We start from the raw sequence: 22736 nt of genomic DNA, 5'->3' as shown, positions 1-22736 counted from the left end.
GCCAACCTCTACCTGCCAGTGTTGGGATTACAGGTGCCCTCTGCCATACCATGCTTTGACATGGGGCCTGATGATCTGAACTCAGGTCCCTATCCTTGCAAGTGTCTTAATCATTGATCTATTGCTGTGAAGAGAAACTGTGACCAAAGCAACTCTTAGAAAGCATTTAATTGGGGACTTGCTTACAGTTTCAGAGAGTTAGTCCATTATCATCATGGTGGGTACCAGAGACTGGGCCTGGCATAGGCTTTTGAAACTTCAAGCCCACCCCCCCAGGGACACACTTCCTCCAACAAGGCCACACCTCCTAATACTATGAAAGAATCCCATTTCAAATATATAAGCCTATGAGGGCCATTCTTATTCAAAACACTACGCAAAGGGAACACTTTTCTCAGTGAGCCATCTCCACAAGGGCATTCTGGGTGAGTAGCTTCAAGGTCAGATGACAGAAGATAGACATTACTGTGAAAAGATGAAGTTAATGTTGTTACTTCTTTGTGACTCCCAGAACCACTGTGGAATCTATCTGTCTGTCTTACCTGCCTATCTATCTATCTATCTATCTATCTATCTATCTATCTATCTATCTATCTATCTATCTATCTATCTATCTATTCATCTATCTATCTATCTATCTATCTATCTATCTATCTATCTATCTATCTATCTATCTATCTATCTATCTATTCACCTATCTATCTATCTATCTATCTATCTATCTATCTATCTATCTATCTATCTATCTATCTATTCATCTATCTATCTATCTATCTATCTATCTATCTATCTATCTATCTATCTATCTATCTATCTATTCATCTATCTATCTATCTATCTATCTATCTATCTATCTATCTATCTATCTATCTATCTATCTATCTATCATCTACAGATTTTAAAACAGAATCTTGCTATGTAGACTAGGCTGACTTCAAACTTGCATCAATCCTCCCGTGTCAGCATCCTGAATGCTGGGATTACAAATATGAGCCCTAGTAAGGGACATAAGTTTTTCCCCCTCCTAGAACTGGGGATTGAGTTTATATCCTAATACATGTAGATAAATACTCTACTACCACTGATATGTAGCCCGAACCCCGAATTTTAGAAACTGACAACGCCGGCACTGTGAGGGTTCAGGGAGAGTCAGAGGGGAGAGAAAAGATACCAGATAGTGATTGTGGCTGACAAGCTGATTCACGGGCACAGGAGAGCTATCCTTTGAAGATGTTTATGGAGCAAGGGGAGTTTCATTGCATGAGCAGGAAGAATCAAATGCAAGACTTGAGATGCTGATGATATTCAACTTGACTTGTCATCCATAGACTTCTGAGGTCTGTGGATAATAGGAAATTATCAATTTTTAGGAAATGTATGCATGTGTGTGTGTGCATGTGCAACACACTGTGGTTGCATTTGGTGTACTTGACCGTGCACATGGAGGCCGGTGGACTTCAGGGATTTTCTATTACTTTCTTCCTTAGTTACTGAGGTCTCTCTGAATATGAAGCCCACCATTTCAGCTAGAACAGCTGACCAGCAAGGCCTGGGGACCCTCCTGTGTCTACCCCATGCCCCCAGCACCAGGGTTACAGGCTTGTGCCACCATGTCTGACTTTTTTTTAATTCCAGAAATATTTTAATAAAAATTGGCCTTTTCCAAGAAACACCCACTGCATGTCCATCAGTAAAAGAGAACCGTAACAGAATAGAAAATTTACCATATGGCCATGATTTAATGAAAATTAATATGCAGACCCTGCAGCACAATAGCCAAGTCTGAGATTCAAACCAAATCCTTCTGATGGTCCCATGAGGAACCCAGATAGACAGCAGAGTAGAAGGTGGCCCATCAGCCACTGAGGTCAGAGGCCTCACAGAAGCACCTTCCTCAAAAGTGGTCCAGTCTGAGGCGTGATTTTAGGATAAGGCGGAACAATGTTAACACGACACATACATTCTACAGTTCCCCCACATAGTCTGAATCTGAAAACAAATCTAGAATCTTTATTAGTTTTCTTTAAACAATTGCCAGGACCAGAATCAAAGATAAATAAAAGGTACAGTCTCGCTTAGTTTTGTTATCAGATTTGGGGGTTGTTTTCATGTGGGGATTTTTTTGTCCTTTTTTTTCTTTTTCTTTTTCTTTACAAATACAAATAAGACATAAAAATCTCTACCTCAAAATAATCTAACAGTTCAACAAAAATCGTTAGCTGTGGTCTAGATATTGACAGGCTACATCACAACTTAAAATCCAATGGTAAAAACAGAGGTTTAGAACTGTTTGATAATCATATATCAAAAGAACAAAGTTCTGGAAACACCTTTTATCCAGTTAGCCATACCAACAGGGACCCAGTGACAGTTGCCAAAAGGTAATTTTTCCACACCAGACAGGAGACATAACTCTTGACAGATAATATGGATTTTCCCTGCTTCCAAAATGTTTATCAAATCCTGTGTCTCCCAACAAATGAAACATCCATTGTCAGTGAAAAGCGAGATGCACTCCTTTGGGGAATGGCTGTTAAACTCCAGTCTGTGTCTTCTGCGTGAGCAGGAAAAGAGAGTCTCCCCTCCTCTTCTTTAAAAACCTACGCCTCCTAAAGTATCGTTCTGGAAAACTGGAAGTGAAGGACTAAAAGGTCAGGGGAGGAAAGGAGAGTGGGGGCACACACCATGAACATAAGCGAAATGAAAATTGTACAAACTCGAGCAGTTTATAATAGACTACTCCGAGACACCAAAGGCTGGTTGAAGAAATCACCATTCTGCAGGAGCCAGGGCTGTGTGCTGTGTGGAGATCGGGACCAAGCAATTCACTGCCTTGGAGTTGTAATCTGCCTGCCCACACCAAAGCCTGGTTTCTGCACCATGCCTCCATGGGGATGGCCTCTCATCCCACCACTTGGCCCACCACAGGGACCTCCTGGTCCCCGAAGACGGTTATCCTTGTGGTTGCCTTCCCTGGCAGTACGAGACTTATTCTCCTCCACGTTCAGACTGACTATGCCTTGGAACATGATGGGCCTATTGTTAAGGACCTTCTGAACAGGTTCAGAATCATCAAACACAATAAAACCGAAGTTGGGTAACTTCCCGTCACCGTTAATGCGCAGCTCCCCCCACGTTCCTGTAATTTTGGAAAAAATCCTTCAGTTCCGACTTGTCAAGCTCATGTGGCAGGTTCCCGATGAAGAGTCGGTGACTGTCAGGGTGCCTCATCATCCTTCGAGGTTCCACATCTCCTGCTTCACCAGCCTCACGGATTGACCAGAGTCCCCTAAGAGGAGGGATATTGATCCGTTGCTCTCGAACTCTCTGATCTCTCTGAGGCCTTTGTGGTAGATTCTGTGATTCAGGCTTAGATTCTGAACGGGGCTGTGAAGGCGGCACATGAACCACATGAGATGGTGTCCCTGTCACCAGAACAGCCCCGCTGGGAGGAAGGTTCTTACTAGTCACAGATGCCCAAGAAAAGGTCCTCAAGTCTTCCTGCGCTGGGGCAACATCCACTGGGGCCGGGGAAGTGCTCTTTTGCACATCCTCGGGAGCAGCTTCCTCCAATGGTGGCTCAGGCTTGTCCTCTTGGATGTCAGGCACAGGTTCCAGTTCTGGCTCTGGCTCCAAAACAGGCTCCTCTAAATGTTCCTCCAAGTTATTGCTGACAGCCGGATCATAGAAAGTTCCAGAATCATCAGGCACCACCTCAGGTGTCTGCTGTCTTTCTTCAAGTTCTTCTACTTCTTCTTCAGATTCCTCCTGAGGTTCAGTGACAAAGCCACCAAAGACCTCATCTTGGTATTTGAAGATGTCGTTGTGAACATAAAATTTGTTGGCAACAGAACCCCTCAGGAGCAAGAACAAAGGTCCGCATGAACCTCCACAGAGTCTGGTTATTATTGGACAGGAGCCCCATCACTTGGACCACCATCCCATCATTCAGAGTGGCATGAGCATCCACGTGGCAGATCTTGGTGTGGCAGTTGATGAAGTTTTGTGACATCACTTTCCTGTGGATTTCCTTCTGCCCATAGGTAGACTGCATCTGCTGGCTTCCCGTTGGAGTCCAAGCCCCCATGGGCACAGGGAGGGTTCTTCCCATAAAATACTGTGTAGCTTGTCTGGGCTTGGTTCCGCAAGGTGTAGTACTGTCGCACAAACTCCCGCCTGACCAGCAGGCTTCTCCGTAATCATCACTTTGGTAGACTGAACCTGTGCGGCTGAGTTGGAGGACCCGGCGGCTGCGCAGGAGTAGGTGGCTGCGTCCCTCGTGCGATCGCCATGTCTGACTTTTACATGGGTTCTGGAGATTCAGATTCAGCATCTCAAGCTTGCATAGCCAGCGTTTGACTCCTGGCATCATCCTCCCAGCCCCTTCGAAATTCTTTCCTTTTTATTTCTTAAAAAAATATTTATTTTACGTATATGAGTGACCTGTCTTTAGGCACACCAGAAGAGGGACTCAGATCCCATTACAGATGGTTGTGAGCCACCATGTGGTTGCTGGGCATTGAACTCAGTCAGGACCTCTGGAAGAGCAGCCAGTGCTCTTAACCTCTGAGTCATCTCTCTAACCCTTCCCTTTGAAATTCTTCTTCCTGGGGTGGTTTTGCTCCATTTCCCTTTTCCTTTTTCTGGACTGGGGGGCTGTTACTCAGTACTGAATACAGAGTTACTAACTTCCTTAACCTCTGATTTTCTTTTGTTGAATGTGGACAACAACAGTGCATATTTTATAAGATTTGAGGGTAAGAATTCAGTGAGGAGATGCCAAGAAGGGGTAGAGAGTGTAAGGTGCAAGACTGTATTGTAAGTGCCCAATGACTGGAACCTATGCACAATAAAACAGGCAATTATCACATCCATAGTCTTCTCCGAAGCACTCAGTTTCCCAGAGTCCTTGTGCTTGGAAGCACCCATCAAAGTCCAGACTACATTGATATTGTGGAGTCCTTTCTGGGTCTTAGATCCTTGCTAATCTTAACACCTAATGTGGCAGGAGGACACGGCTAATGATTCCTTGTTAATCTTGAGCCCTCAGAAATGGAACTGTCATCACAGCCAGTGCTTTCCAATTTTCTGTCACACCTATTGCGTAAACAGCAACATTGAACTCAGAGGGATGGTATTTCATCAGGCAAGACCACACCATTCCAAGAGGCAAATTTCCCATATGTTCCCACTCTCTGACCTTTTGGGGAAATTACTGCTGTTTGCTTTCTTCTTCATTAAATGGCAGAAAAATTCTTCGACAAAAGCAATTAATGAAAACCTAACTATATTAAAGCCGTATTTTCTGTCTTTATTACAGTCAAAATGGCAGTGCTAATGAAGCCTTGAAAGTGTGATTAGGGGTTTCCATGGCAACCAGTTGGGCGATAAGGAAGGAGGCCAAGTTCTGGGTTATAGGTGCTTTTCTTTAAACTTTTGGCTCGCTCTACCACTGAGCTATATAGTCTCAGCCCATATGTGCTTCCCCCCCAGCCCCCAGAACCCCAGAGATTCCGTGTGTTCTGGAATGTGGACCTCTGAATAGAGGTAGCAACCAAACATTGCCATCATGATCAGAACAGCTGTATGCCATTCTGCCCCAGCTACACAGTTTCCTGCGGTGCTACAATACGTGAGTATGTGCGGTCAACTTAAGTGGGGAGTCAATCTATGTTGCTTTTGGAGATTTTGTTACCCATGCTGGAGTAAGACTTCTGTGACATCACTGTCTTGGGGTTACTACCCATGCTCCAGTAAATGACACCGATAAGCTCATTGGTTCACTAAGATATGGATGGGATTAGTACTTTGATCTGTCGTTGATGCTGGAGTGAGTGGGCATTTGTTTATGTCTCCCAAGTTTATGTAGCACTGGGTTTGAAGATCAGTATGTTGGGAAGTTTCTTCACCACAACTTTCAGCCCCGCTCACATATAGGGCTCTTATTAGCTCTCTCTGCCCAAGGTAGGGCTGGGACAGGTTGAAGTGCCTGCCTCCATGAGTTCCCTGTCAACAAAATAATTATTTCCACAGTATATTTAATCATGACATTTTGCCTTGAATTTTCTCCATTCTAAAGGCAAGGAAGCAAGCTCAGAAAGGAGAACTGGTTCATGGAGTCAGGTCTTTTTGTTTGTTTGCTTGCTTATTTTGTTTTATTTTTTGAGACAGGGTTTCTCTGGATAGCCCTAACTGTCCTGGAACTCACTCTGTAGACCAGGCTGGCTTCAAACTCAGAGAGACCTCTGCCTCCCAAGTGCTGGGATTAAAGGTGTGCACCACCACCGCCCGGCTATCGTGGAGTCAGTTGTGAGGTTAGGATCTGTGCCATTCAACCCTAAGACCAGCATCATTCTTTCAGGCCATGGTGGATGTAGAAGGTCTCCTCTATATATTCTGAGAGGTTGGGTAGTTCTAGAAAATGAAACTTTACAAAGGCGTCCTTGTTGGGGGTTATGATAGAGAACAAAACACAGTTTTATCTGTTTCTATGAAATGCCCAGTTGCCAAGATGGGGGCCTGAAGCTTTGTGCAAAAACAGTGTGCATTGTAGTTCTTCTGTGATTCCTGACACCCACGAAGCTTTTCATTGATGGTGGTATTTAAATACATTCTTTTATCTCAGCTGTTATCATAACATTTTTATAGATTTCTTCAATGATATTGTTTTTAGTCTGTGTTATAAATTTCCCCTTTTAGTTTTTTTTCCCTTTGAGAAGTTTCTTCTATTTTATTTGCAATTCTTATATTATTGTACGCATCTCTCTAGTGACACAGTGGGGTGGATGGCGTTTGTATCAGTTTGCCTTCTTTCACAAAGAACCTCCAATTTTTGCTTGGGATGAAAGGGCTGTTTGATGTCTGAAGTTGGATGGACTGAAAAAGTAACCTGAATAGTCCCGTAATTATTTCTCAACTTAAAATTAGAGAGAGAGAGAAGAGAGAGAGCGAGCGAGCGAGAGAGAGAGTGCACATGCATGAAAGTACTGCCCATGTAGCCCTCAGCGCATAGATGGCCATCAGTGAACAATTTACAGGAGGAATTCTTGCCCTCTACCTTGCGGAGTCAGGATCTCTCTTTTGTTTTCTGTTGTATTGCACTGCACTTCATACACCAGGCTAGGTGGTCTAAAAGCTTCTGGTTGACTTTTCTCTCTCTGCCACCCATCTTGCCATAGGAGTGCTGGGATTCCAGATGGTTTCCATCACCTTTGGCTTTTTATATGGGTTCTGCAGATTAAACTCAGGTCATTAGGCTTGTGTGGCTAGTGTGTGGCTACTGCTTTTACCCATTTTTTACCCCATTTTCAAGCCGTCTGTCTCTTTGCTTCCCAGTAAGCATTTCTTTCCTCCCTCCCTTTCCCCTCCCTCCCTCCTTTCCTTCTTCCCTTCTTTCTTTGTTTCCTGTTGGGAGCTGTGAAACCCCAGATCCTGTTGTAATGCTTGCAGCTGCTCTGGGCAGGAGACCCTCAGGAGTTCCTGATGGCAGGGGAGTGGTTTCTGGTGGGTTTGGATGGGGCGTGGCTATCAGTTAAGGATCCCTATATAAGCTGCCCCTGGACACGATAAAGGGGGCATTCTGGCATCAAGGATGACCTGTGTCTCTGACCGTCTGCCTTTGTGTATTTCAATCTCCAGCCCCTTGCCCGGTTCAGGAACTGTATGGTAGCGCGTAGAGCGCAGATGGGTGTGGTGCGCTACACTTTCCTTTTCTCTCTCTCTCTCTCTCTCTCTCTCTCTCTCTCTCTCTCTCTCTCTCTCTGTTAGTGTGTGTGCACATGCATTAGAGGCCAGAAGCCAACTTCACATGTCGTTTCTGATGCTGCTCATCTTATTCCCTGGCCTAGGGGTCACTAAGTAGGCTAGGCTGCCTGGTCAGCAGTTACCCATGAACTGACTGTCTTTGCCTCCCCAGAACTGGGATTTCAAATGCATGCTACTACATCTGGCTTTTTTTCATGGGTGCTGGTGATTGAAATCATGTCCTCAGGCTTGCAAGGCAAGCACTTTACTGACTAAGCCATTTTCCTAGGTCCTAAGCATTTCTTTCCCTAAAGAATTTCTTGGCGTTTATGCTTCCTTTCTAAATTCAAAAATATTTATTTATTTTGAATGTATGTCTTTCTCTCTGTGTGTATGACCTATGTGTATGTTAGTGGAGGTCAAAAGAGGACAAAGGATCTACTAGAGCAGGTTTTATAGTCTGTTGTGAACTGTACACATGCTGGGAACCCAGTTCAGGTCATGTAGAAGATCAGAACGTACTCTTGAGCCATCTCTCCAGCCCCTTTCTCCTTTTTTGGTGATTTTTGTTTTTATGGTGAAAAAAATGTGTATTTCAAATTAGCCAACTGCCTGCATAGATGATCCCAATTTTGTTGGCAACATTCTGAGCATCATAATCAGAAGGCATCCACAGAAGAGTTGTCTTCTTCTGCCCATCAGGCCTTATCAGTGCATTATTACTGACTTTGTCCACATCAGTGTCATAGAGTTTTTTCACAGCCTGTGTGATCTGGTGCTTGTTGGCCTTGACATCCAAAGTGAACACAAGAGGATGTTTTTGTCTTCTGTCTTCTTCCTGGCTGACTCGGTGGTCAGGGGGCATTGGATGATGGCATAGTAGTTCAGCTTGTTTCTCTTTGGACATGCTCTTTCGAGGGTATTTGGGCTGCCTCTGGAGTCACAGGGTCTTGGACCTCTGGAAGGTGGGTGATGTGTGGATCTTTCATTTTTGAGACTGTGGGTGCCTTTCAGCACTGCCTTCTTGGCTTTCAGAGCCTTCACTTTGCCTTCTTTCTTCGCTTGTGGTGCCGTCTTGGTGGAAAGCGCTACTTCCTTTTTATTCCCAGTTAATTCTACCAGAATTGATGAATTTCAAGATCCACCTGCATCCTTGCTGGCTTCTCAGCTTCTTACCCAGAGTGTCCTGTACCTAGCAGCACCAATACTTTCTTCAACTGTTATCTAGATAAGAACACGCCCATTCTACAAAGCTCTGGGTAACTCTAGTGACCACCTGAATAACATTGAAACTGCTAATAATATACTCTAAGATCACTAGCCTGTAAGTTTCTCTACTTGGTGGCCTCTTGCCTGTCCCAGTCCACTTGGGCATCCTTGTCCAGAGGTATAAAGACATTTATACTCCCTGTTCAAAGTGAACATTAATACATAGGACTATCTTGAGGGTTTTGAGTACCCCACCTCTCCTGCTCAGAGTACCCACCCCCGTCTTCATTTAACCAGGAGAGTAATTGGTTTCAATTTGTTCAACCCATCATTTCTCAGATTTCCTTACCATGGATCACTTGCTCTCAGGCAGCTGTCAAAGCAATACCAGCTAGCTTCTGCCTTTGTTCCACCCTTAACCCTCTTCCTTTCTGCTCTGTGCCTTGTGGGGAAGGCATGTGTGCATGGAACACATCACCAGGTTGCCCTGGACTTATCTGTCCATTTGACTAAACAGTATCACCCAGTTAAAGAACTAGTCCACTCGTCACTTTTCTTCCACATGGATGGATACAATCTCTCTTCCTTCTTTTTTTTTCTTGTATAGAATAATAAACGATTTCGTATCTTGTGTGGATATTACAGCAATAGACAAATGTTTAAGTGTTTCTGAAGAGTTCTGACTTAGATTCTTTCAGGTGTCTACCTAAACATAGTATAGTTGCATCTTATGGCAGTTCTAGCCTTAGATTGTTTTTTTGAAAAATCTCCACAATGATTTCCACAATGGTGGCATCATTTTACATTCCCACCAGCAGCGAGGAAGCACTCCTCTTTCCCTGCAACTTCTGCAGCATTTATTGTAATTTGTTTTCTCGATGATAGCCACTCTGACTGGGGCGAGAGGGATTCTCAAAGCAGCCTTGATTTGTATTTTCCCAATGGCTAATAATGTTGAATGGTTTTCAAGTATTTCTTCTTTCAAGAAATGTCTATGTCATTAATCATACTATGATACAACACATATACATTTATATTTATTTAATTTTAAAAATGAATCCATTCCTTGATAATTTCACCTGTGTATATAATGTATTCTGATCACACTCGTCTCTCTGCCCTCTCTTTTCATACCTGCACCATCCCCAGGTATATTTTAAGACTTATTTTCTATCTTTCTGTGTGTCTGTGTGAATTCATGGACACTTGTGTGTACTGACACATGCACTTGTGTGCACATGTGAAGATAAGAAGATGGTGTTGGGTGGCCTTTTGTATCACTGTTAAACTAGTGCTTTCGAGGCAGTGTCTCTCCCTCAACATGAGGCTCATGTTTTCTCCACTAAGGTGGAGGTTAGCAAACCCCACCCATCTTTTTTTTTTCCTACCTTGGAGCTAGAGTTAACAGGCGTGTGTTACTTGTTGTGGGGATGCTGCAGCACTCTTAATGGGCAAATCATCTCTCTAATCCCCCAAATATATCTTAAGTGAAGCAGGTTACCCTCTGTAATATAGGTGAGCTATGCCTTGTCATTTATAAGCCTTAACATAAAAGCTGAGGTTTCTTGAAGAAGTTCTAGCTTAAGATGCAGAGTCAAAAAAAAAAAAAAAAGAAAGATGCAGAATCAACTGCTTCCCATGTTCCCAGGCAGTTGGACAATTCACATTCCAAATATTGTGACATATTTGATTCTTCTGATTGTTGCTCTGCTGTCATTCTTATGCTGGTTAGTTTTTTATTGTCAAACTTGATACAAACCAGAGTCACCTGAAAAGAGGGAACCTCAGTTGAAGAGTTACCTTTGTCAGATTGCCATGGGGGCTTGTATATGTGGAGTTATCTTAATTGATGACTGATGTGGGAAGGCCCAGCCCACTGTAGATAGCATCAACCCTAATGAGGTAGGCCTGGACTTTAGAAAAAGGAAAACTGAGCAAGCCAGGAAGCAGCATTTCCACCACGGTTTCTGCTTCAAGCTTCTGCCTTGAGTTCACGCATTGACTTCCCTTGATAATGGAGTTTAATCTGTAAGAGGAAATAAACCCTTTCCTCTTCAAGTTGCTTTCCATCATGGTGTTTATTGAAGGAACAGAGATGCACACTAGGACAGTACTATTAACATTTTGGTGGGCTGTTTGTCCTGGGGCTGGGCTTTGCACCATAGGATGTTCAGAATCATCCTTGTCTTCTGTCTACTAGATGACAGTGACACTCATTTCTCACCAGTTGTGACCTCCAGAAATTTTGTTTCTTGCCAAATGCTCCTGAGTTGGAAAAAATAATCTGATGATAATCTCTGGTTGAACTTTATGCTGTATTTGGCCCATATCATTAAGTAGTCATTAAAAATGATCCATGTGGTAGTGATACACCATGCTTTTTCGACTCATAGTCATTTTTGGTGGGCTAATTTTTCTACCTTGAAAAATTTCATTGATTATTACCATTGTATGTGCATGTGTGTTTGTGTGTATGACACATGTGAATGCTGTCCTGTGTGTGCCATGGTGCCAGGTGGGTGTGAAAGGGCAGCTTTGAGGTATCAGGTTCTGGGGACTAAGCTCAGGTTGTCAGGCTTTCAAGGGAAGTGCCTTTACCTTGCCAGTCATTTCCACCTTCTGATATCAAAAATAGCAACTATGATGAATGTGATTGAATAAGCACCACTGGTGGGGTCTTGGATACCTTCTCTTTAGCGTTAATTCCTGATGTACACTTGTCAGTCAAAAGACATGAACATTTCAGGAGCTCTTGAAATATTCTTCTGAAATAATTTCAGAATTGTTGTATAAATATGCATGCCCCCCAGCCTAGTACATGCATATGCTTACCTTATCAATACTTATAAGTACTGGGGATTGACCTTAGAGATAGTCTCCTGATTGTATGTCCAAATTTTTAAAAGATAACATTCTGAAATTTTAGTGTGCACTTTTTGATCCTTAGTAAAGTTTTTCCACATGCTGCTGGGAAAATTTGTGTTTCTTTTTGTTTGTTTGCTCGTAGACAGTTGGATTCTCTTAATCTTTATAAAAAGTGATGTTTCGAAAGACATCAACTGATCTGTGCTTGAGGGAAATCTATTGATTTGAATCAGTCACCTTGTTGTGGTGATTTGAATGAGAATGCCCCCCCCCCACGAGCTCATGTGTTTGAATGCTTGGTTCCCAGTGGGTGGAACTGTGTGGGAAGGATTAGGAGGTGTGGCCTCTTGGAGGAGGTGTGTCGCTGGGGGTGGACTTTAAGGTTTCAGAAGTCCATAGCAATTCCATTGTGCTCTCTCTCTCTCTCTCTCTCTCTCTCTCTCTCTCTCTCTCCATCTCTCCCTTTCTCTGCCTCATGGTTGTATCTCAAGATGTGAGGTTTCAGCAACTGCTGCAGTATGGTCTTGTCATGATGGTAACGGACTCTAAGCCTCTGAAACTATAAGCCACAAATAAGTACGTTCTTCCATAAGCTTCCTTGGACATGGTGTTGTACTACAGTAATAGAAAAAGAAGCTTTCCCAACTTCTAGAAATAGATTCAGTTTCCTGGATTTGTTAGAAAAAAATAAAACCTTTGAAATGAAAATGAAACATCTCCTCTAAAGAGGCATGGTGGAGAGAGAAAGAAAAAAGGAAAAAGACTTGCTGGTATGTGTAGGAAGTGGGCATGCTGGTATGTCCCTGTGATCCAAGCACTCAGAAGGCAGAGGCAACAAGATTGCCATGAATTCAAGGCCAGTCCGTGTTTCAGGGTGAGTCTCAGGTCAGTATGGGTTACAGAATGAGATGATCCTCTCTCTAAACAAACATACAATCAAACCAACAAACCAAAAAAAAAATGAAAACGACTCCCTAAACAAAAAAACACCAGGTTTTCTAATCTTTGAAGTTCTAACCTTAAAGCGATACTTTATTTGATTTTCTTTATTGTTTTGAGACATGGTCTCACTATTTAGCCCTGCCTGACCTAAAACTCATGGAGATTCCCTTGTCTCTGCCTCAGAATTGCTGGGATTGCAGGTGTGCACCACCACAGCTGACTTAAAGTTGTACTTTATGTAGCTAAGTTTGCTAAGGTTTCTAATTAGTATTCCAAAATGTGTTGATTTCACTGCTGTATTCTCTTTGGGATATGAAGATCTGAAATCCAGTTCCAACTCTATTCAGCTGTGATCTTGAACACACAGCTGTGATTTCTTTGAACACAACCCTACCCAGTTTGTACAGTAAAAAAGCCAGAGAAGATGATAGTTCAAGATCCTTAGCATTCCAAAAAATCTGTGGTCCTATAATGGGAAGAAAATAAGTAAGATAACAGTAATTATCTGAGACCCTACCATTTTGTTTTGGGTTGTAGAGAGAGGAGGGATGCAATGCAAAAAGTATGGAACAGGAACTAATAATACAGTATTTTTATTTCAATCTATGATGTGTGTCTCTTTTACCCTTTATTACTCTGCAGCTCCTTTGAAGTGTCAGATATTATCGGGGCAATAGTAGAGTGTGATTGTTTGCATTGAACTGCTGTTAAGACAGGAGAAACCACAAAATCAACATTTACTACTTATAGACTATGCTTCTCTTAGTTACCTTTTTATTTTCATGACAAAACATCATGACCAAGGCAACTTGCAACTTATAAAATAAAAAGTTTAATTTGGGCATCATGGTTGTAGAGGGTTAGAGTTCATGACCATCACGGAGTTTTGGGGGAAGAGAGAGAGAAAGAGGAGAGAGAGAGAGAGAGAGAGAGAGAGAGAGAGAGAGAGAGAGAGAGAGATTAGGTCTGGAGTGTCCTTTTTAAAATTGATTTTATTGAGCTCTACATTTTTCTCTGCTCCCCTCCCTTCCTCTCCCTTCCCCTTCAACCTGCTCCCATGGTTCCCATGCTCCAAATTTACTCAGGAGATCCTGTCTTTTTCCACTTCCCACGTACATTAGATCCTTGTATGTCTCTCTTAGGGTCCTCATTGTTGTCTAGGTTCTCCAGGATTGTGAATTGTAGGCTGGTTTTCTTTGCTTTATGTTTAAAAGGCACTTATGTGTGAGTACAAATAATAATTATCTTTCTGGGTCTGGGTTACCTCACTCAATATGATGTTTTTCAGATCCATCTATTTACCTGCAAATTTTAAGAAGTCATTAATTTTTTTCTGCTGTGTAGTACTCCATTGGTAAATGTACTACCCTTTGGATGTCAGTATGGCGATTTCTCAGAAAATTAGGAAACAACCTTCCTTAAGCAGTACCACTTTCGGGAATATATCCAAAGGATGCTCAGTTGTACCACAAGGACATGTGCTCAGCTATGCTCATAGCAGCATTGTTTGTCATAGCCAGAACCTGGAAACAACCTAAATGCCCCTCGACCTAAGGATGGTTAAGGAGTGGGCTTTTGAAATGCCATAGCCCATCTGCAGTGACACGCCTTCTTCAACAAGACCACATTTCCTAATACTTCCCAAACTGGGGACCAAATGTTCAATATTTGAGCCTATGGGGGCATCCTCTTTCAAAACACCACAATACCACGGTGCATATTTGTTGCATCCATTGGAATGAAAATTCCATGATACTGTAGACATTTTGTGTCTTGTCTCTCATGGGATCCTCAGTGCCTAAGAAAAAGCACCACATATACAGTATGTTCTTGAGAAGTACACAAAGGACAGGAGGGTGAATGAATGAGCTGAGGCTCTCCTGCAGAGCATGCAAGTATAACTGATGTATACAACGTATTCAAAGAGCTGATGTGTACAACGTGTTCAAAGAGTAGCAAGAGTTCATTCATGTCTGCCCCTGGAGCTTGAACCTGAATCCTGTTCTCCAGGTCTGACCTCTGCAAAGAATCCCACTATGTGTAACTGAAGTGAAGTTAGCAGAATAAAGTCAATCATATTTGAGAATGGTTGTAGAGAATTAAAATAGAGATAGAGTAGAGAACTAAACAAACAAACAAACAAACAAGAAAAAAACAAACCCAAAAAACCTTTAAAGGAGATTTTTAAAAAAGATTATTTTGTTTTATTGCCAATTCTAAGATTTAGATTTATTCTTGAATTTTATTTATTTATTTATTTATTAAAAATTTCTACCTCCTCCCCGCCTCCCATTTTCCTCCCCCTCCCCACATCCCCCTCCCTCTCTAGACCTAAGAGCAGTCAGGGTTCCCTGCCTCGTGGGAAGTCCAAGGTCCTCCCCCCTCCATCCAGGTCTATAAAGGTGAGCATCCAAACAGACTAGGCTCCTACAAAGTCAGTTCATGCAGTAGAATCAAAACCCAGTGCCATTGTCCTTGGCTTCTCAGTCAGCCTTCATTGCCAGCCACGTTCACAGTGTCTGGTTTGATCACATGCTCCATCACTCCCAGTCCAGCTGGCCTTGGTGAGCTCCCATTAGATCAGTCCCATCGTCTCAGTGGGTGGGCACACCCCTCCTGGTCCTGACTTCCTCGCTCATGTTCTCTCTCCTTCTGCTCCTCATTTGGACCTTGGGAGCTCAGTCCAGTGCTCCAATGTGGGTCTCTGTCTCTGTCTCCATCCATCGCCAGATGAAGGTTCTATAGTGATATGCAAGATATTCATCAGTGTGGCTATGGGATAAGGCCAGTTCAGGTACCTTCTCCTCTGCTGCCCAAGAAACAATCTGGGGACGTCTCCTTGGACCTGGAAACCCCTCTAGAGTCAAGTCTCTTGCAAACCCTAAAATGGCTCCCTTAAAAGATATTTACTTCCCTGCTCCCATATCCATCCTTCCTCCATCCCACCCATCCCATTCCCCCAAGCTCTCCCAAATCCTCCCCTTTTCCCTTCTCTCTACCCATCTCCCCTTACATTCACTCCCACACCCCCGTACACCCAAGTTTTGCCTGGCAATCTTGTCTACTTCCAATATCCAGGAGGATAACTATATGATTTTCTTTGGGTTCACCTTATTTAGCTTCTCTAGGATCACGACCTATAGGCTCAATGTCTTTTAATTATGGCTAGAATCCACTTATGAGTGAGTACATACCATATTCCTCTTTTTGGGTCTGGGTTACCTCACTCAGTAAAGCGTTTTCTATTTCCATCCATTTGCATGCAAAATTCAAGATGTCATTGTTTTTCACCTCTGAGTAAAACTCTAATGTGTATATGTTCCACACCTTCTTTAACCATTCTTCTATTGAGGGGCACCTAGGTTGTTTCCAGGTTCTGGCTATTACAAATAGTGCTGCTATGAACATAGTTGAACAAATGCTTTTGTAGTATGATAGGGCCTCTCTTGGGTATATTCCCAAGAGTGGAATTGCTGGGTCCTGAGGTAGGTTGACTCCCAGTTTCCTGAGAAACTACCACACTGATTTCCACAGTGGCTGCACAAGTTTGCATTCCCACCAACCATGGATGAGTGTTCCCCTTACTACACATCCTCTCCAGCATAGGCTATCATTGGTGTTTTTGATTTTAGCTATTCTGACAGGTGTAAGATGGTATCTCAAAGTTGTTTTGATTTGCATTTTCCTGATCGCTAAGGAGGTTGAGCATGACCTTAAGTGTCTTTTGGCCATTCGAAGTTCTTCTGTTGAGAATTCTCTGTTCAGTTTAGTACCCCATTTTTAAATTGGGTTAATTAGAGTTTTAGTGTCTAGTTTCTTGAGTTCTTTGTATATTTTGGAGATCAGACCTTTGTCTGATGAGGGGTTGGTGAAGATCTTCTCCTAGTCAGAAGGTTGCCTTTTTGTCTTAATGACAGTATCCTTTGCTTTACAGAAGCTTCTCAGTTTCAGGAGGTCCCATTTATTCATTGTTGCTCTTATTGTCTGTGCTACTGGGGTTCTACCTAGGAAGTGGTCTCCTGTGCCCATGTCTTGTAGACTATTTCCCAATTTCTCTTCTATCAGTTTCAGTGTGGTCAGATTAATATTGAGGTCTTTAATCCATTTTGACTTGAGTTTTGTGCATGGTGATAGAAATGGATCTATTTTCATTCTTCTACAGGTTGGCATCCAGTTATGCCAACACCATTTGTTAAAGATGCTTTCTTTCTTCAATTGTATAGTTTTAGCTTAAAGATTTTTGGATGACATTGTTTTTTTTTGTATCATTGACAGGTTTGGTGACTGTGGTTTTGGAAATATGCTTTATTAGTATGATTAGCATGCATGTGAACAGAAATCCACAAAATGGAAACTTTTGATTTCTTGCTACAACTGCCAGTGTAGAGAAATATGTTTTCATAAATATGTAGACAAGAAAGGTGATGGAGTTAGAGATTGAGGTACAGGGGAATGATGTAATCTGTAATTACAGAGGAGATTAGATTGCAGTGGATAACAGAGGAGAGTAAACCATTGAGCTTCATTTTGGGATGCCTCACTTGTAAAATCAGGGCGGGAACTGGCAAACATGGGGAGGGAGGGGATAGCAAGGACTGCGAGACATTTTCAGAATACAAGTAGGTTTTTAAAGCTATCATTGTAGCGGCAAGAACTTTCAAGATGATGTTGGAAAACTCCACTTGGAAACTGCAACTGCGTACCTGTTGACAAGCAATTCAAAAGAGCACCGGATTTTAATACTATATAATTATGTCTGCGATGTGTTCCCGAAATTCAGAAAAACTGAAGTGTCGGTCCAGAAGGTTGTCCATTGTTTTTTGATGGGCAGTCACGCTATGAATCAGCTGACTCAGTACTCAAAACAACTAAGAGAAAGATGGATCAATTTGAATCACATATTCTTTTCAGAGCCAAACTTCTTCAGTCTCTCTACATAATCTGCATGGTTTATTATGCTATCACTTAAGACAGAATGAGCATGTTCTCCAGAAAATGAAGCCAATTGGACGCAGTTAAGGCACTCACAATGTACCTTTGGCAGTGAGCTTATACATAGAGATTTACTCTTCAGAAAGTTTTCACCGAGCCTGTTGTGAGGTTCCATTGACCACAGAGATAATATATGATTTGTGACGGAGTCTGTAAGGCTGTTTCTTTACCACAATAGATTCCTTTCCTCCTGGGCACACCACTGGACCACACCATCTTCCCTTGAGGTTAGTTAGATGTAACTGAGGGATGGCTAGTAGAATGTAGGTGGAAGCAGTGTAGGTTATTGTAACTACTCATATGATCCTCTATGGTGATTTGAGTCCCTGGGCTGTTCTGTGGGGCAGAGATACAACGACTTCCCCAACCTCTCAACTTACTGGACATTGTTTTAGAGAGCAATCAACTTTTATTGCTTATACCATTGAAATTTCAGGGCAACTAGGATGATCCTAATTAATGTTCAAGATGGAGGATGGAAACACTCGAGAACAGGAGCAACGGAAACACATTAGTGATCATTACAATTGTAAAAATAGAAAAGCCCAAGTCTGAAGGCATGCCTGGCTTCTCCCACTGTAGTGATCTGGGCCAATCCAGTTATAAGATATTATAGGGTAGCTGCTCACAGGCTGGAAAAGAACTGAGGTGGAGTTTCCATGAGAACAAACATAAATACTAACCAATCCATTTGGCAAAATAGTCAGCTCAAAAGCCCTTAAGAATTTAAGGACACTTCCTTATCTGTGTTTCAATGTCAAAAAGGCTTCATTGTTGTTTTACTTATTGAGCAAAGAGGAGGGAAAGAAGAAAAAGAAAAAAGAAATATTTTGGGATAGCTATTGGCTTTCCCTACCTGAATTTTTTATTTTGAATGCAGGTACTATTCCAAAGACCCAGGGTGAGTAGGTCACCTTGGGTGTGACCTCTTGGAAAACACCACAACTGTAGGATCCATAAGCCACCCAAGGGCACGTATCCTTAGCAACCCTCATGGGTTAAGTCCTTGGGTACATGGAAGTTAGACACCTTTTCTTGGGCATCATTAAGATAGAGCATAGTGGGAAGGGCTGAGACATGTAATTAATCTGACAACAACATCAAAACCTGTTCCCTGAAGCTACCAGACCAAAAAAAAAAAAAAAAAAAAAAAAAGAAAGGAGGGAAAAAGAAAAGACCTATGTGCCGAGTGAAATTTGAGCATCTGTTCTGCCTCTCTTATGATGGCACCAAAGCATCTGCTCTTTTAATACAATTATGTTAGCCCTGTGGAAATGTAAATCGCATGATTACAATTAGGTTAACCATGTAACTTGTGGCCCAAACCAGGATACTTTCAAAGTGAAAGGGGGAGGGTCTAAAATAAATGTGATATGTATTTATCGACCAGCAGTGGCATTTTCTTATACCAACAGATCTGTGAACAGTTTGATTAGAAATAAAAACATCCAAAAATTAAATTAAGGTATATGTGTATGTATATGTTTACGCACACCTGGAAGCAAATAGAAACATTAATTTTTATTTTTTATTTGTCTGTATGTGTGTGTCCATGTGGAGGTTTGTTCACTTGAGTGAAGTTGCCCTCAGATTCCAGAAGAGGATGTTGTATTCCCTTGAGCAGGAGTTACAGACACTTGTGAGCTGCCCAATGTAGGTGCTGCGAAGCAAATTCAGGTCCTTTGGAAAAACAGTATGTATTTTTAACTGCTTAGCCATCTCTCCAGACCTAAACTGATTTTTTGGTATTGATAAGCATGACATTAAAAACAACAGAAGCAGAGTGATTACTTTTGTAAACCTTTGCATATCACAGGGGTATATGATGGTTGATTTTAATTGTCAACTTGATGAAATCTAGAATCACCTGGGAAGAGAGTCTCAATGAGGAGTTGCCTAGGCCGGGTTTGCCTGTGGGTGTGTCTGTGGGAAATCCTCTTAATTATGTTAATTGATGTAGGAAGACACAGCCCACTGTGGGCAGCACTATTCCCTGTGCTTGAGTCCTGGCCTATATAAGGATGGAGAAAGAGAGCTAAACACTAGAAGTATGCGTGCACTGATTTCTCTCTGCTTTTGATGGCAGATGTGGTATGACTAGCTGCTTCAAGTTACTACTGCCTTTTCTGCTATGGTGGGCTGCAACCTGGAACTGGGTGCTAAAATAAACTCCTTTCCACTTAAGTTGCATTAATCAGGGTATTTTATCATAGCAACAGATATGAAACCATGCAGGATACCTCTTGGTTCTCATCTTTTGGTAGGGAAGAACACAGTTTGAGGGGAAGTTAATTTAGCAAAGCAAAGTAAAAAACCTACAGAGAGATTGGAGTGGGCTGCCCTGATGTGGGGAGCTGTTTGGTGGGTTCTGTGGTGTGGATTCTAACAAAGTTTTTGTGAATATTTAAGAGGTAGATGGCATATTGGTGGAGTATGTGATCCTTTTCGCCTCGCAAATCATGGTAGACCAGGTCTCTCTTTAGGGCTATTTCTTCCCATGACCTTCTAGAAAAGCTCACAAAGGTATGTTGTGTTTGTATATACCACAATACAAGCAATATTATAATGAAGTCAGTGTCTTTTGAGGATGTAGAGTCTTCAGAAGTGCCCTGTAGCAATTGGGAAAGGACCCTGGCAACTTAGGTCCTGATGCAGTGGGAAGAACCCACCTGCAGCTTCAAGGATGTCTAACCACAAAGGAGCACTGTGACCTTCAGGAGACACAGCTACTAGGAAACAGCAATGGTTTGCCCCTTGTTTATTTCACATGGTCATCGACTTTTAAGCCGAATTTCTCTGTGAGACTATGCCACTTGTGTTTATCTGAAGAATGCATTTTTTCAAATGGTTCTATGAAGTTAGTTTTTGGAAAAATGAACTTTTCTTTAAAGTTACATTTCTGGACTTGCTACCTTGAGGTTGTTAACCCATCAATTAACTCCTCATCACTAGCATGCATATGGAGGTCAGTGGACAACTTACAGGAGTTAGGCTCTCTTTCCACCACATGAGTTTCAGGGCTTAAACTCAGGTTGTCAGGCTTGGCAGGAAGGAAGAGATGTGTCACTGGGAGTGGGCTTTGAAGTTTTGAATGTCCGTGGCAGTCCTAGTGTCTTTCTCTGTCTGTTCCTTGCAAATCAGGATGCAAGGCTCTCAGCTACTTGCTGCACCAGTGCCATGCCTGCCTGCTTCTCGCTGTGACGATCATGGACGAATCCTTTCAAACTAAGCAAGCCCCTAATTAATGCTTGCTTTTATAAGTGTTGTGGTGATCATGGAGTCTCTTTGCAGCAATACAACAGTAACTAAGACATTAGGCAAGCACTCCATCAGTAGCCATTCATATATTACCAACATTAACCTCAGTTGACATTATTTATTTTGTTTAGTTTCTCTCTTGTGTGCGTATGGACTTAAAATGTTAATTTATTTATTTTTAGCATGTACATTTATTTCATTTGTTGTGTATGAGTGGTTCCCTGCCTCTATGTATACATGTGCTTTGTGCCAGAAGAACATGACTAGTCCTCAGTACTGGGATTACAGACAGTTGTCAGCTGCCATGTCAGTGCTGGGAATTAAAGCTGGGTCCTTTGCAAGTGCTCTTAAGCACTCTCTCCAGAGCCATCTCCCTAGCCTCTGTGTGGACATTTATATTCATATTTAGTTCATTAAGCAACATGCATGGATTCTGCTAACTTCTATTGACCATGAAAATATGGACACATGCAATGAAAAAATCTGGAATCATTAATTGGTTACACAGAACAATCAACCAACTTGGATCAATTGCCAAACATATCCAAAATCGTGGCTTAAAAACAGTATTTTTCACACAATGAAGAATCCAGAGGTGGGCAATCTAGGGTGACTGATTTCATAATGATACCAAGTCTGTAGGTGCTATTCCTTTCTTCAGCTACCCTCAGTATACAGTTGCTGCTCAGGGCACAGTGGACTGACTAACTCTCCTCCATTGCCGTGCAAGCACTGCAAGGCAGACAGGAAGGCAGCACAGAGGCCACAAGGGTAAGGGGATCCTACCCGAGGATGCCATGGGATCCCTAGCTCAGCGTCTCTGTAGAAGCCCTGCCAATCAGTTATAGCGACTTTATTCATAATAGCCAGAACCTGGAAACAACCTAGATGTCCCTCAACTGAAGAATGGATAAAGAAATGTGGTACCTTTACTCAATGGACTATTACTCAACTATTAAAAAAAGCCATCATAAAATTTGCAGGCACATGGATGGAACTAGAAAAGAAATCATCCCGAGTGTGATAGCCCAGACCCGGAAAGACAAATATGATATGTGTTCATTTATAAGTGCATCTCAGCTGGTAAGTAAAGGATAATCAAGCTACAATCTACCCAGAGAGGTTACATAAAGAGGAGGACTCAGGGGGTGGGGGTGTAGATGTGCGGATCTCCTGGAAAATGGAAATAGATTAGATTTTGTGTGTTACTGGGGGCAGCTAGGAATGGGAGTGGTAGGGATTGTGTGTGTGTGTGTGTGTGTGTGTGTGTGTGTGTGTGTGAAGGAATGAGAGAGAAAGAGAGCATATGGGGAGAGATAGCTGGAATTGGAGGGCATTTTGGGTTCAATGTGAAAACCTAGTTTAGAGGAAACTTTCTGGAATGTATGATATCCTAGAGGACTCCTAGTAATGGAAGATATTGTGTCTGAACTGGCCATCTCTTTACAAAAGCCAGGCAAGACTTCCAGTGGCAGGAATGGGCTGCATTCAGTCAAGTTGTTGGCCGAGTTGGGTCCCATGGAGATCCCCAAACAACCCCGGCTGATGCTAGGACAGAGGGTTGTCCTCTGCAAACTAACAGTGGGACCCCATTGCTAAGGACAACATCTACAGTTTATTGAGCAGTTGAGCTGACATCTTCATGGAGCCTTCACCCCTATATTTTAGTCTCTTTGGTGCAGGAAGTACTCTTCACATTACAGAAAGAGAAACCTGGACACCAAACC

At 42.4% G+C, this 22736-nt stretch overlaps 1 pseudogene; it reads right to left on the bottom strand.

The window, feature by feature from the left end:
* Nucleotides 1-2424: 2424 nt before the first annotated feature.
* LOC125404593 (ras GTPase-activating protein-binding protein 1 pseudogene) lies at nucleotides 2425-4062 on the bottom strand (annotated as a pseudogene).
* Nucleotides 4063-22736: the final 18674 nt, after the last annotated feature.

Source organism: Myodes glareolus, chromosome X, assembly GCF_982192425.1.
Source record: "Myodes glareolus chromosome X, mMyoGla1.1, whole genome shotgun sequence".
In the NCBI taxonomy this organism is placed as follows: domain Eukaryota; kingdom Metazoa; phylum Chordata; class Mammalia; order Rodentia; family Cricetidae; genus Myodes; species Myodes glareolus.
The sequence above is the reverse complement of the archived record's forward strand: the minus strand, read 5'-3'. Positions and strand labels throughout refer to the sequence as shown.